Below are 14,555 nucleotides of genomic sequence, written 5' to 3' on the forward strand. Positions count from 1 at the left end.
CTACGAGATTATGATGGGCTGGCTAGTCAGGTCTCCATACTGCATTTTAACGACGCACGGTACCCTCGATGGTTAACAAAGATTAAATTACGCCTGCTGTGCAGCCGCGGTACGCGCAAGGCTTCGTCATTACCAATTCGACTTCATCAGCAGTACAAATTGTAGATAAATTTTATTTATGTAAACTGTGTAGAAATTATGATGAACGCAGCGAACACAACCGCGGTTGATTGTATGCTTTTGCGTACGCGCGCATGTGTCTATGGCAAAATACTTGAAACTTCCCGTTTTTAGAACGGACGAATGACCACCCACCGAGTATGACCCTCCATATGCATGGCGCCAGTAAGTCTGTATGAGCATGACGGAGCTTTTATACATGGGATTCAAACCGAGATTATATCTTTGCGCACGCACCTAGTTTGCACCGCGAACAGCGCCATAAATAGCATCGAATCGACACCGTGAAATGTGTTCAAGAAATAATTAATGTGCAACCGTGTGTTCGCTCATTTGTACTCATATTTACGTACAAGCGTGATTATTGTACTCGTATACACCTGAATATGACTCTTGCAATAATCAGTATCGTCTTTTGATACCCTAATTGTATTTACAACTTCAAAAACGGGCTTCAAGTGTCTTGATTAGTATTACATATACCTCTTCACTGATACATGTTTAAAGAAAATGATAGACTCAAAGAACACAACAGGAACAAAGTATACTGATACGCCTGGCTAAATTTGTATTTATAGCAGGCACTAAGGTTAGCTCACACTTTGCATTTTAGAAAATTATACGAAAGTCTAAAATCGATTGAAAACTGCAGACATGTGTTCAAAATAACAAAGCGTCGAAATTTGAAGACCATGCAGCTGTGAAGTACACAAACACGGGGTGTAGCTGTACCCGTAGCTTGCAACTGTACTATGAAGAACAGTTTCTCACAATCAGATGCGAAACGAAAGATACATCTGAATGACGAATTTTCAAAGAGGATGACATAATCAGTCTTTATCAGTCGAGAAAAATGTCATCTGCAATTATGCATGTAGTAATGTAATTACTGGAAAATATTTCTTGATACCATTGTTGCGTAAAACAGAACTTTGTTCAGATAATTGTATTCGGTATTGCGCGTAGAATTTCGCTGGCTGCGATATTTTCACATCAGTGATGCGTGGGCTTTGATAACAGTGAAAATAAGTGTCATGTAACGTAAGTCGCATCGGTAAAGATTTACTACAGCATTCTCTTAACGTAGAAACTTGTCATGAAGCGTACCTTTCGATCGCAGGTTATGAAAAGCGAGACCCCGCTAAATGAATAAATTTATCCTCTACTTTTTATATTTATAGGTAATAGAAATTGATGTACCCGTGAAAGATTTTTACTTAGTATACGTAGAACAAGGCCGGCACTCACGCGCCATACCGCCTCCTTACTGATAAGCGTTTCTTGAACTGGTTATCAAGGATTTAGCAACACGGTGATCGGTTGAGCGACGGATATCTATCGTGCTTTGTCCGTGTTCCTCTTTTTCGTCCTCAGCTCCTCCACTTCGCTCCACTCCAATCCTCTCCGACCACGACCACGACCACCTCCTCCACTCCCCCCCTCTGGATCAACATCTTTTCCTTCTCCTGCTGCTCCTCGCCCCCTCCCTCCAACTCTTCCATCAGCTTCTCCTCTGGATCGTCCTTCCAGAACCGGCAACCGAGCAAGCAGTTTTCTTGGACGGCACTCGAGGACGCTTTTTTGCTGTTTGGTAACCAGGTTCGTTGATATGCGGGAAGCGTACCTTGCTCGCACGGGATCTCGTAATCATAAGTAACTACGCGAGTAAGTACTAAGCGTATATATATATATATATATATATACATGATCGTAACAAAGTATTGAGCAAGGGATTTTCCTATTGGCTACGGCAAATATGTATGTATACGAGTATACCCACCGCGCGATTTACCATCGTTAAAAACTGGTTATTATACCTCACATTAGGTATAACAATGCGACGAAGACCGCGGCAAGCGTCTGGGGCTGAATTAAAAGAAAAAAATGCAGATCATTCAATAAATACAATTTCAAAAATTCAATCATACCTATATGACAGCACAAGTTTTCATTCTCGATGGAATGCATGACCATGCCAGGAATTATTCTTCTTATCAAAACTCTTCAACACTGCCGCAGGCGTCTGTGAAGCCGCTCGCGATACTTCAGGTTCGTGAACAGTGAAATCAAAATAATTGGGCAATGTAAAAACTTGCAGCACACGAGAATGATGCAGATATAACGCACGCGTGATTATACCTTCACAAGTATTTAGATATGATCGTAAGGTGTCCGCTTATCGATTCGAGTAATATCAGAATCGGTAAATAAGTACCGAATTAGATATGCACTTCGTCTAGATTACGGGGAAAAACTGCGATAACGAACTTGATAATCATCCGACTTTTCAAAGGCGTGAACCGAGAGTCTGGTTGGATCGTTTCATTTGCCGCATTCGTTACTCTTCTATTATTCTCTGTAAGTCATAAGTATTATAAACAATTTATATCGAAGGTGAGTAATGCAGCGCGACAAATCACACCGAAAAGTTGATTTGGCAATAGATTTGTCAAGCCACTCAGTGATGCGCAAAATTGAAATTCTGTGGCATACCAAGTGATTGGTCCGCGTCTTCCTGCTGCTGTGAAATTTCGTATCTAGATACGGTTCGTGTTAAAATCTCGAGCTCCCAGGAGTCGTAATCGTCGAATCGGGTCGAGCTATGAACAATGATTTCAATGCGGTGGGCGAAAGTTGGAAATGCTCGAGGTTGTTCGTATAAACAACAGATTTACCGACAAGAGTTCATCGCCTGGCTCGTTCATCAACGCTCGTTTGCATCGCATTGCTCAATTATCAAACGAGTTATCTCTTATTCGCATTCTCCGCTCATATTTCTTTTCTATCATAATAATTTCTCTACCGCTTTCATTATTATTATATAGCATGTGAGTAGGTTTTAAGTATATGTCTAGCTATCCGCGAGCAGGTGGGCTACTCAGATAAGATCACGTTGTGATAATTCTTCCGCCTTTCGTTAATATGTAACGACGAAACCTGGCTTGGGGTAATTATTTATTTTCGTAATTACACGAATACATCGTTACTCACCCAGTATGCGTAACTTGGCGTTTACAGGCATTCGAATACGCACGTAATTGTGAAGGAATCAATCCTAGGTTTTTGACAAACTTGATACGTACAATGTTAAAAATATACTTTTGTTCTGTACCCATTTATAGCTAACTAACTGCATTTCTACTCAATTCTTTCAATTTTTAATATTTAAACGTTTCATACAATGGATAACGGAGGTATAAGTAAACAGATCTTGGAAAGATAATTAAAGTCTCGGTTGGTTTAACATTATCATCGCTTTAATCGCATCTGCAGCTCTTTGCATAGGTAATTATAACTGCTCTGAATAATCACACGGATGTTTTATATACCGCGAACTTGGAATGCCTTACCAATTAACTAAACGGCAACGAACCGACGATCTTGAGAGTCATGCGCGATCGCGATATGGAGTATTAATGCGATGCGCATGATTCTCTGGCTTTTAATTATACTGACCTATACAGGTGCACTAAACTTCTGGTCATGGTCTTCTCACCTACCCAGGACAACCATTTTACTCGGGGCTTCGGCTTCATTTTTCCCGTAGGCATAACACTTGGCGCAAAGCCTCTTTATCTTCTTGCCCTCACTTACGTTTTACCCCTGTTGATGCTGACAGACACGGAATTGTCTCTATCCTCTTGTAACGGGTGGCGTAGAACTTTCGTCAGTTTTCTGCTTGGAAGATGGATGGGTGAATATAGAAGATAAAGAAGAAAACGAAGATATAGAAGGAAAGGCGAAGAGGGGTGCTCACATTACAGACACGGTACCTCGGATATATATTTGAAATACCTCGGCGTGATGCATGATTTCACAGAAATGTGCTGCGGGAGGCTGGTCATAACGCTGGGTAACAACAACGCCATGCTGGTTTACCTGGAGTACGTACGTTGGTCGTACCTCGTGTGGGAAACCTGGGTAATCTACCAACCCGATGCATTATGTATTTATGGCTGAGCTTAGTTGGGAATTACTCTCTTGGCGTAATGATTTCTAGCGAATAGTACCTCGGGAATGTTACACATGTACCCACGTTTGATTTATTATTAATGGCAGCCATTTTCTTCAACATTATGTCTCTTTACACTTTCTGCGCAAATACGATGGTTCGTCTTTCTGTCTCGAAGGAACTTCTTGAGGCAATGGCTACCCTTAGTCATTCAAAATTTTACCAGAAAAAAACGAATAGAAAGTTGCAGCCTAATTCCTTACTCAGCAATTTCATTCAAGGAGAATAATGCTAGTTCACTTCGGAAGGTCCTAATTATTCTTTATATAAGTTACCGCGTTGGCTTTCTAAATCATAGTTTAGCGAGTTGGGCATCAGCATCGTGATTACACCCACAGGCCATATCACACGCGCGTTATACGTTATACTATTAAAATGCATACGATTATATTTCGAATTCATGTATACGATCTAATATACTATACGTGATACAGATACCAGAATGGTTTCTGACTTTGAGCTGATGTTTCCTACCGATGGCACAACTTTGACACATGGACAAATTACACACAGAGTCGGTCATTCATTTGAAACCGTTATTCATCCAAGATTCATGGAGGATTGTTGAGAGTGTTGTAAGGTGTGTGCCTCGAAGACTATTGTCTACTCAACGTAAGAATATGCCTTGATAGCATGATGTGGCTTCAAAACGCAAAGTGCGCAAACCCCGAAGCGCGGGTTTTTTCTCCACCATGGTTCCGTTTCTCCTTTTAGGATCTCTCGAGGATCCCTTCCCTTTCCTCTCACCCTTGTCCCGGGTAGACGGCGATGCTGGGTAATAAGCAGTTCGTTCCCCGCGGAACAATTCGATTAATTCAAGAGAGGTCCGTTCGGAGACCGATGGAACCGCAACTTCGAGGCCGGCTGCTCGGCGTTGCCGAGCATTACCGGCGCGTATAGGTAATGACAGTGTTTGGTCCCATTGCCTGAACGTGACTTCGATACGGTGATCATGCCTCGACGACGGGCTAGGTTGGTATAAGGCACCCGCCACGAAACGAATATATTTACCTGCGGATCCTCGTTTCACAGCTACGCTCTCTCTATCCTCGGCATCTTTTCACACGAGCAGAAGTCCTACGCACCTGCCTTGGTTAGGTACATACGCGTAGGTCCATACATGCGTCTACACAACAACGGCGTCAATTCAGGCTTCTGCAGAAGTGTAACGGAGGTCACTCTTACCATCTCTGTTCTCTTTTCACCTCGATTTGACTTCTGGTTATTTTAGTTTTTCAACAGTAAGAAACGCCTTGACATTCAGCCTATTGGTAATTGCGATCCTACGGTCATCGCACATAATGTCAATATATTGGCAGCAAGTAACCCAGATATCGTTATAAAATGTGGACTAGACGAATAGCAACAGTCACTTGAATGAGAATATGAAGATGTGAAATCATCTTTTTGGTAATCGTCTGCATGTTACGCTCACACTCAAGGAAGTAGGCCTCTTTGAGTAGGGGGGATGTCAGGCTGAAGGGGGTTCCTGTAATCCGAGAATGTTTCTCATCTCCTTTTTCTTCTCGCTCTCGCTCTTCCGCTTTATCTGCCTCTCCTACTCCTCTTTCTCCAGGATGAAATCGTCTGCGTGTGATCTCTGGCAGTTCAAACCGTGCGACGCGATGCCCATCCCCCAGTTTCTTTGACAAAGCCGACATCCCTGAGAACGACGTCAACGACCCATGCTAAGGTATGGGGTACATGCCAGAATCAAAACACAAACATATGGGTAAATAACAGTTGGTGAAAGCGATTAGGTACCGAAACTTGGTAGAAATAGAAGACAACTATTGCTTGAAGAAATCAATCCCGGATCTTCCGAACACATTTGTCAATGGTCAAGGTTTAAAGATTCAAACAGTGTTCAAATTGGGCGTTGCGTATAAATGAAGAGGTAGAAAAATCTTATAACCGTACAAAGTCCACCTTCTTCGGTCCAAACAAAATGATCCTTTGTCTCTTGGTATTAACAAGTACAACAGCAACGACTCCTAAAATTATACCCAAGTAGGTATACTTAGTATAGAACCATGAGTATATCACATTGCACACCTTGTGCCGTATCTGTTGATTCACAATCAGCGTTGGCTCTCAGCGATTGCACGACTTTAAATCAGGTTGAAGCGGCCGATTGGTATTGACACCGGTGATTAAAGTCTCGCACTGCGTTTGTAGCTTGACCGTATGATGATGGTGAAGAGAAGAGTTGTTTGCTCGGTGCAGAGCACGCGAGTATAAGCTAGTCATGCGGTCGCAAAGCTGTAATTTAATTGATCATATTTAAATGCAACTTTTTAATGTCTGTCTTCCCAGCTGGAATTAGCGTCAAGCCTCAGGGGCCCCCGGTGTTGTAGCGCTGGCAATAGTGGCGATGATGGCTGCTGGGAACCCATCCAAGTCCGGTGGGCCTCTCATCGATAGGGCCGAAACGTTATTTCATCTTGAAACTCAGCACTCTCCGAGTGATTAATCGGATCCCTCGAGAAACTCTTTAACTTTAGCTCGAAGCTGCAGATGCTCAAAGTATCTCGTCCCCACTTGCCAGCCCGCCGACTTACAGTTTTGTGAAACGTGCTCGCTTGATTGCCGTCGAGAACAAACAGATATCTGCGCTGCGATCCTTCTCTTCATTGGACTGCCAATTTGTATATTTTCAGCGAAATTATTTGAAATACAAGACGTAGGGAATCGGGGAAATTCAGGAACGTTTGGAATGAAAATTTTTCCAAAATTTCAATCTTGTCTCGACTTATTAACAAGTATCATTTTCATAAATGGTCTTTTTCGGTTTTAAATTAAATCAGGTTATTGAGCTTTGAAATCAGAACTCAGAATTGGCGGAATCGATCGCAGTTGAAAATGTACTGAACTATCCATGTCCAGTCCCTGTTTAAAAAGATTACGGGTGACATTGAATCAAATGTATTTGGAGTACGGACATATAAATTTCCAAATGTTTTAATGTATTGTATGTTTGTCTGAACTTGTTGACTTAATTTCATATACATTTAGTTAGATCGTATCGTATCATACATATGCATAGTATTATCATGCTTGCACTGGCAGATGTAGTTAATAAGAAGCCAAGTGGTTAAAGTATTATTGAACACTGCCTTCTTAAAGTTTCGCGGCTTACGTTAGTTACGCCTATGGCGCTATCATAAGAGCTTATAAAGACTGACGTGAACAAGACTTGGAAGGACAAATTGATTAAATGTAAGACGTTGGAAACTTATAGTTATAATTTACCTTCGTGGTTATTGTAATTATCTATAATTTGTCGGTATTATTTTATCGAAATTTTTTTCGAAATCGATAATACATAATAGAAGTCATGGTAATTTCCCATTTTATCATTTCGTACTCGTTGACAAAATTAGCTGATGATTCATCGGTTATCATTCAAAGTAAACAATATTCAAAGTATGGCGACATCGTAACGATTTCTACCTCGTTCTGAAACGGTTAAACTTATAACAGTGGAAATAATTCCTCGATGGCTGGGAAAGATGAGGGATCAACTTCAAGGCCAGATGTGTTTTCTTGCGATAGTGTCGGTAGATGAAAGTAACGGATGGAGACGAAAACTACTACAAAAGTAATACCTTCAGCATCGACGAATCAGATAAGGAAACGAGGAATGGGAAAGGAAAGCGTTTACTAGACACAGTAGTAGTAGTAGTTGTTGTAGTGGAGCAGAGAATATGCAGGAAAGAAAGGATGGAGAGTTCCGAAAAATTATTTGCAAATACACCTATAAATGTATGTAAACATACAAGTTGGAAAACGTAAACGATTTTAAATGTAACATTTGAAATTGTGAATTTATTTTTAAACTACAGGTTTCGTTAAAAATCACGCCAAATGCTGATCAAAGGAAATGATACAACAGTATCGAAATCGTAGTATAAAACTGCAAAGCTGTAAGCCTCGATTTATCATACCTGAATGCAACCTCATTTTATTTTGCTGTAGTAACCCTTCTTGCGTCTACAAGCAGTTGCACACATTAATTATTTTCGAGCAGGTTTCAATCGGATTTTCTTGAAATATGTCGTACATTATTGGTGATTTCGTACAAGTTAGCCATTTTTGTTAGCTTAGAGATGATAATGAGGTGCCGCATGCAATGGCATGAACCTGAATTTGGTTTCAACAGCCACGGTTCATGACCCGTCGTAAGAACTGCAAACTCTGCTATACCGTGTTCACGGAGTGCCTCGGCATTCAGATTCATACCGGTCTTATTACTCACGATAATCTGAGGTATATTATATAAGTGGAAGGGATCGGAGTCTTGATTTAGCCTTAATTAGAGCAGGCTTTGCCTCACCTCAGCTTACCGTGCTTCGAGAGAGTGAGAGAGAAAGATAGAGAGAGAGAGAGAGAGAGAGAGAGCAAGTGGGCCGGGGGGGGGGGGGGTAGGGGGGAAGATACCGAATGAGTTCTGTTCAAAGTGTAATCACGCGAGGTCCATTGCGGTGCTTGGACTTCGGTTTCATTGTTCGTGAGTAGTGAATCTGCTTGGTTGCAGGTTGCCGCTTAGACTGTCGGTCGGTTGGTCGGTCGCCTCGCAGAGATTCCCGTTTGGAGCAAACAACGCAAAAACTACCGGCTCCGCGCATTGTCCTCAGTTCGCGACGGCAACAGCAGCGGCAGTAGATGCAGCAGCTTCAGCTCCTCGCATGCATACCGCCGCAGGCCGATTTGATTTTTAAATGCAAACAAATCTACATTGTCGCAAAAGCGCCGCCACCCGTCACTCAACCCCTTGACTCACTTGATCCACTATTCTTCTCTCTTACCCATCGTTCGTCACTGCGGCCTTCGGTATTGGGAACTGGCTCCACGGATTTTTTTCAATCATCGAACCAGCCCAACTCTCCGCTGCAAGACCGACATCTCCCAGCACTAACCGTGGACTCCCAAGTGGCAGTGCCCTCGATGACTCTGCCTTCGTCCTGCCACTACCGTAGATTTCCCTTTGAATCTTAACTTTCTTTTGGATTCAAAAAATGACCCGTCAATAGTGGCCGAAGGTTTATTTTCAAAGCTTATCGCAATAGCAAGAAATCTGAAATTGAACTATCTTCAATTGATCTGCATTCCTTTTACTACTCTGCACTTTCAAAAAGAATGCGAACTCTTCGCCCCCCTCTTTTCTTCCTCATCCTCCGTTTATTTCTTAAACTCCGTGTGTGGTGAAAACTTCGCTAGAGGAAAATGGCTGTATTAACGCATCAATCGTGAATACACCTTTCACAGCCAATAGCCGTAGAGTAGAAGCGGAGAATAATTGAAAGAAGACGGTACGATTTAAGACCCGCGGAGCTGGCGGAGCTTGTTTGTCCACCGTCATTATCATCAAGCATTAGGCTATACGTCGCTTATGTCTTCTGATCTTGTAATTGTTCCTCTTCTTTCCTTCCTTTTTACCAGCCTTCCGTACATTCTTTTATACCTTTTGGCTCGTATCATCGGAATGCTTCTTCAGAAGCTGTCTAGTTTTTCGTATACGCCATGCAGCATACATATCGTACCTTGATCTGGCTTCTGGGTTACATTATTTCATTTTTTTCCCCCTCCAATTGTACACAATAAATTTATCTACGATTCTACACGTTTGCTTACGGTTTCTTCTCGCGACTTCAAAGCTACGCTGGCTCTCTAAAGTTATAATATTCTGTGAGCAGGCCATCACTGACTCATTCCTGAATTCACGTAGGAATTTGAGTAATGAAAAATTCAATTTCACTACTGCGACATCTTTGTATGTTCTGATTTTTCAGAAAACAGTATAAGGTATTCAATTAACCTTCAGTCGGTGGTGGTGATCAAGGCGTGTCAGGATCCGTTACCTTTCCGGCACTGCGGTTAAACGGTATCGAAGGGATTCCGTTAGAGTGTCATGCCGGAAATGACAGTGGGTTCGATCGCTGGGATTGAATCCCGTAGACGCCGATACGCGCACCCGTGATTATGGTTCTAGGTTTATGCTTTTTTTCGCAATAGCTAGGTACAGATTAGGTACCGTGGTACAAATTCCGATTGTTAGACGATTACGATTGAGGTTAGTATAACGCAGGAGGATGTAATTTCGCCCTTAGATTCTCCGCGAGATGTAATTTTCGATAGAAGCTGCGGTGTAATTGCCCCGGGGACACATAACTGCATGCCCGCGACGATGCTCGAGGACTGCAGCTTGTCTTCTTCTGCAGCAGGAGCTGGAGAAGGTGAATCGCGGACGAGGAACCCTCATAACTTATGAAACAAAGCTGAGCGCTGACGAGTAATTGCCTTGGATTAATGAGACGGCATAATTGCACGATAATAGTCGATCGTTTTATTAGGCGCGTCGCCACAGAGCCGCCGACCCGGTACGCCGCCGTACTCCACAGCATTATACGTGCTTCGAAGACGCCCGAGTATGTTTGGCTGTTCAAATATGACGATTGCGGATGTTCAACATCCACGAACGTCGCTTCAACGACTTCGGTATCAATGTTGAAAGTACGAGATCAAATAAGACCGTCAGCGTTCTCAAATCTCATAATGAAAATCCGTTGAGAGTGAGCCAACGAACAGGCTTGCACGATTCTCTGTTACCAAGTATCACGAAGAGTCATTATCCTTGCACTTACGGTATCCGTGCAGTAAAACGTGTGTTTGAAATTGCGATGTGAAAACGCCAACATTGTAAGTCGTCTCAAAATTTCCCAACGATATCACGACGAATGTCAACGGCACTGATACATGCGATTTTCATTCATACTTATAAAGCGACATCAATGATATAGTGCACTCCGATTGACGGTGCTGTTGAAATTTTAAAATCAAGACGATCATGTTGAAATTCGAAGTCCGGATTATTGGCGATGCGCCAGCGTAATTCTCTCGTTCTCAATGTGATCGAATGACGTATAATTCATAAAAGTAATATATAAGATACAGACAAGAGCTGTCGTCAGCCGGTGCTCATAAGTAGAAACGAAATTGATGCGTTTCGCACGTTTCAGAAACAACGACGGAATTACTCTGCGAGCCGCGTTCAAATATCATTCAGCCACCTACTACCTGCATCCTACCGACCCACCTGCCCACCTGTAATCGCATCCACTATGTACGTACAGCCAGCGGGGACAGAATGGACGCGGTGACGTCCGCTGACGCTCTTGCGGCGTTTGATCTCACCGCCACTGTCGGCATCTGATTAGCATCCTCTCCCTCCCCCCTCCCCCCTACCTTTGAGGGTGGCTCAAGGAGGGCCGAGGGGAGAGAGTCGCGATGTCACCGCTGACGAGAGCCCGTCTGAGTTATTCTGCTCGGCGACATCATTTAAATGTCCCTTTGCGGAGCAGTTGAGTTTTTAGTCGTCATCTCCGAGAAGGCAAGCAAGCCGTCGCGTCGCAGTGCTTCTCGTTCAGTCTCCTGTATTCTCATCCTTATATTCTTCTCTCTAACCCACGTGGATCGGCGGGGTGTAGGGGGGGAGTTGCAGCTCGCTGAGATTGCGCTGGTATGCGACGAGACGAACCGACGACGGTTGGGTTGCGAATGCTATACAGTTTCAGACCACCGCGAGGGGGCATTTTCCACTTGCGAGGAAAGAACTCCCGGTAGTCCGATCCTCTTTTCATAGAACTGAGAACTGTCGAACGAGGAGTAATTACCTAAGAACACTTTATACGACTGCTTATTATTCAACTGACATGTATAATTTACTTACAAATTATTTTAACTTGAATTTGAATCCGGATGAACAATTGGCGCGTATAACAAGTTTGTGCAGTGTTTTTATTCTCATTCTTTCTGCTCTGAAATGAAATGAGAAGTTGAAGAAAAAATGAAATCACTTTAGCTTCGAAATATATTCGATACGAAATTTTCAATACTTCAGAATAATATGAAAATGTGCAGCAATTTTTGATACTCAAATGGCTCTCGTGATGTTCGAAAATTGCGAGAACTTGAAGTATTATTCATTAACTTTGCAAGCTTGACGACGAGTAATCGACTGTCGTATTATGTTGTACCACAACAATCAATCAATAATTCAGGCTTCTGTTGAGTCAACGAAGTATTCATATAATTAGCGTATGCAGAGAACTTGATCTTACCAACCACTCGTATTCGTCATACTTACTTACAGTGATATCTGGTTGATCAATCAGTATGCATCAAATGGCATAAATGATTACCTATTTCTGAATATTCATTAGAATTGAAGTTCTCGAGAAGAAATGGTAAATTGAATTAGCGCTCCACACGAGAAAGACTGATTGGAATAACTCACACCTACGAAACGATTTGAATCTGAAGGAAGCGATTGTACACCGAACGCCGATGACAAAGTTCATGTAGAATATGTAGGAGTCGGCTGCACCCCGAACGCTCACTTCTTGCACGAGGGAAGATTGAGACACACGGTGTTGCGAAACTCGCGGTTCGAGAGAGGAACCGAGTTTCGGAGCGTTGAGAGGCCATGAAGACGTACGGACACTCCGCGAGTAGAACGGTCTTCTCTGCACCGTTGAAAGGATGAGCCCCGGCCCATCGGTAAGAAGCGGTAGACCGCGAGGACTGCGAGATATCGCGATCACCGTACACCGTACGCTCAGATCTATTTGATACGATAAGCGGATCTTACGACCTGACGCTGTAGCTCCACTGGAGCGGCGAGGTTGATAGCGCGGAGCCACGGCTTACGACCGCGACGCGGCGCTGAGGTCGGTTTTCTCGCAGGCGCGGACAAAGCTCAGTCTTATCGAGAAACGCGTGCACCGCGACGTCGACACCGAACGTCGTGGCTAGACTACTTGCTTACTCGCTGGCTGCCGCACCGTGGCCTCTGCGTAAATTATACAACCGGTGTGTACTTACCCGAAGATTTACAGGCTGACCGGCGATTTCTTTGATTTACTATACCCGATGGAGCCTCGGGACTCTGCGAGCTCAGCGCGATTTGAAATATGCAACAGGATATGACGAGGAGTAAGAAGGGGAATCGCGCGGCGCGAGGATACTCGGGTCTAAACGGTTCATTGCTCTGCAAGTGTATCAGTGAATCGAGGTGAGTAAACGCTTTGCTTGAACTAAATTAAACCTATTGATTCATGCGTACGGCGATCAAGATATTCATTAACTCGCTATTAGCTGCAGGTAATTTACAATCTCCCACCGCCCTACCCTAGTTACTCATGACGATATACCCAGTTGCCAAATGCAAAAGTAGCAAACATTTTTCACGGAATTCGTCACGGTATCATGTTGAATAGTAAACCTCTATTATCTTGAAACTGCTGTTGGTGCTGAAAACTGGTGGTTTCAGGCAATGCTTGCGTCTTGTGACCAAAGCAGTAAATATTGCAACAAGAACTCCATGGTCATAGCAATGACGATGAATATTCTTTTCCAAAGAAGTTGTAGCAGCTTTCAAGACGGGAGACGATCTCGCAATATATTTGACCAGAACCTTGTGATTGTCCTCGTCTAATTGCAAGCCCGTGTTAGTCTAACGATGTTGGAACGTACTAAGAAGTTCTCGAATCACTTACGCTATTCTCGCTAAAATTCCACCTGCGTATCTAATATACGTCTATAGACAGCCGTATGCATGTACAAAGGCCATATTTCGTTTAGTACGACGTGGTACATATCACGGCTGTTCACACGAGATGTCGAACGCAGTATGGTGCCGTGGTAAGTTGGTCTTGTAATACGGCCAGTACGATGGAATCGGAGTGTAAACAAGTGCCAAAACGACGCACAGGAATGTCGGTATAGCGGAGTAAGTTAAGGGGGCACCCCGTTGCGACTAAACGTATGCAGCGTGTATACGAACATCAGGTATCAATATTTATCGCTCGTTTGCTGGATCGGCGGCGGGCGCGAAAGGTACAACGTCTCCCATCGGGGTCAGGGGTCGTCCTTCACCAGCCTCCGTCTCCGGCTCGAAGATACCTCTGCAATCGCGATTCACGCCGGGGTCCCGCATCCCTTTGGCTATCAGTCTCTTCGGCCCACCGACAGACGGACCCCGGCTGCTGGCTGCTGGCTGCTGGCTTCGTCGAACGGCGAACGGCGAACGATGGCAGTGGCGTAACGACTCTGCGGATCATTAGTTACTGCGGAACTACCAAAACCAATGCAATTATCGGCTGCGAAATTTATTCCTTTAATCTCAGCCGACCAGCACCCTACCATCCCGGCTTCCTCAAGATTGCCAATGGCTCACCACAGCCTTCGACAACCTCACCATCGACATCAGGCCAAGAGAACCCGTCCTCGATATAGCCGTTGTCGCCGCAACTGGAATACAACCGCCAACACAGTACAGATGCAACTAATTCTTTCCGCCCCC

General features: G+C 43.7%; 1 long non-coding RNA gene across 1 annotated transcript; it reads right to left on the reverse strand.

Annotated features, from left to right (window-relative positions):
• Window positions 1-3,118: 3,118 nt before the first annotated feature.
• LOC124293257 lies at window positions 3,119-6,847 on the reverse strand. The gene is made up of 2 exons (XR_006903169.1): window positions 6,248-6,847; window positions 3,119-5,880 (listed from the first exon to the last, which is right to left on the reverse strand). It is a non-coding gene; the product is annotated as an uncharacterized LOC124293257 (long non-coding RNA).
• Between the last annotated feature and the right edge of the window lie 7,708 nt (window positions 6,848-14,555).

Source organism: Neodiprion lecontei, chromosome 3 (assembly GCF_021901455.1).
Source record: "Neodiprion lecontei isolate iyNeoLeco1 chromosome 3, iyNeoLeco1.1, whole genome shotgun sequence".
In the NCBI taxonomy this organism is placed as follows: domain Eukaryota; kingdom Metazoa; phylum Arthropoda; class Insecta; order Hymenoptera; family Diprionidae; genus Neodiprion; species Neodiprion lecontei.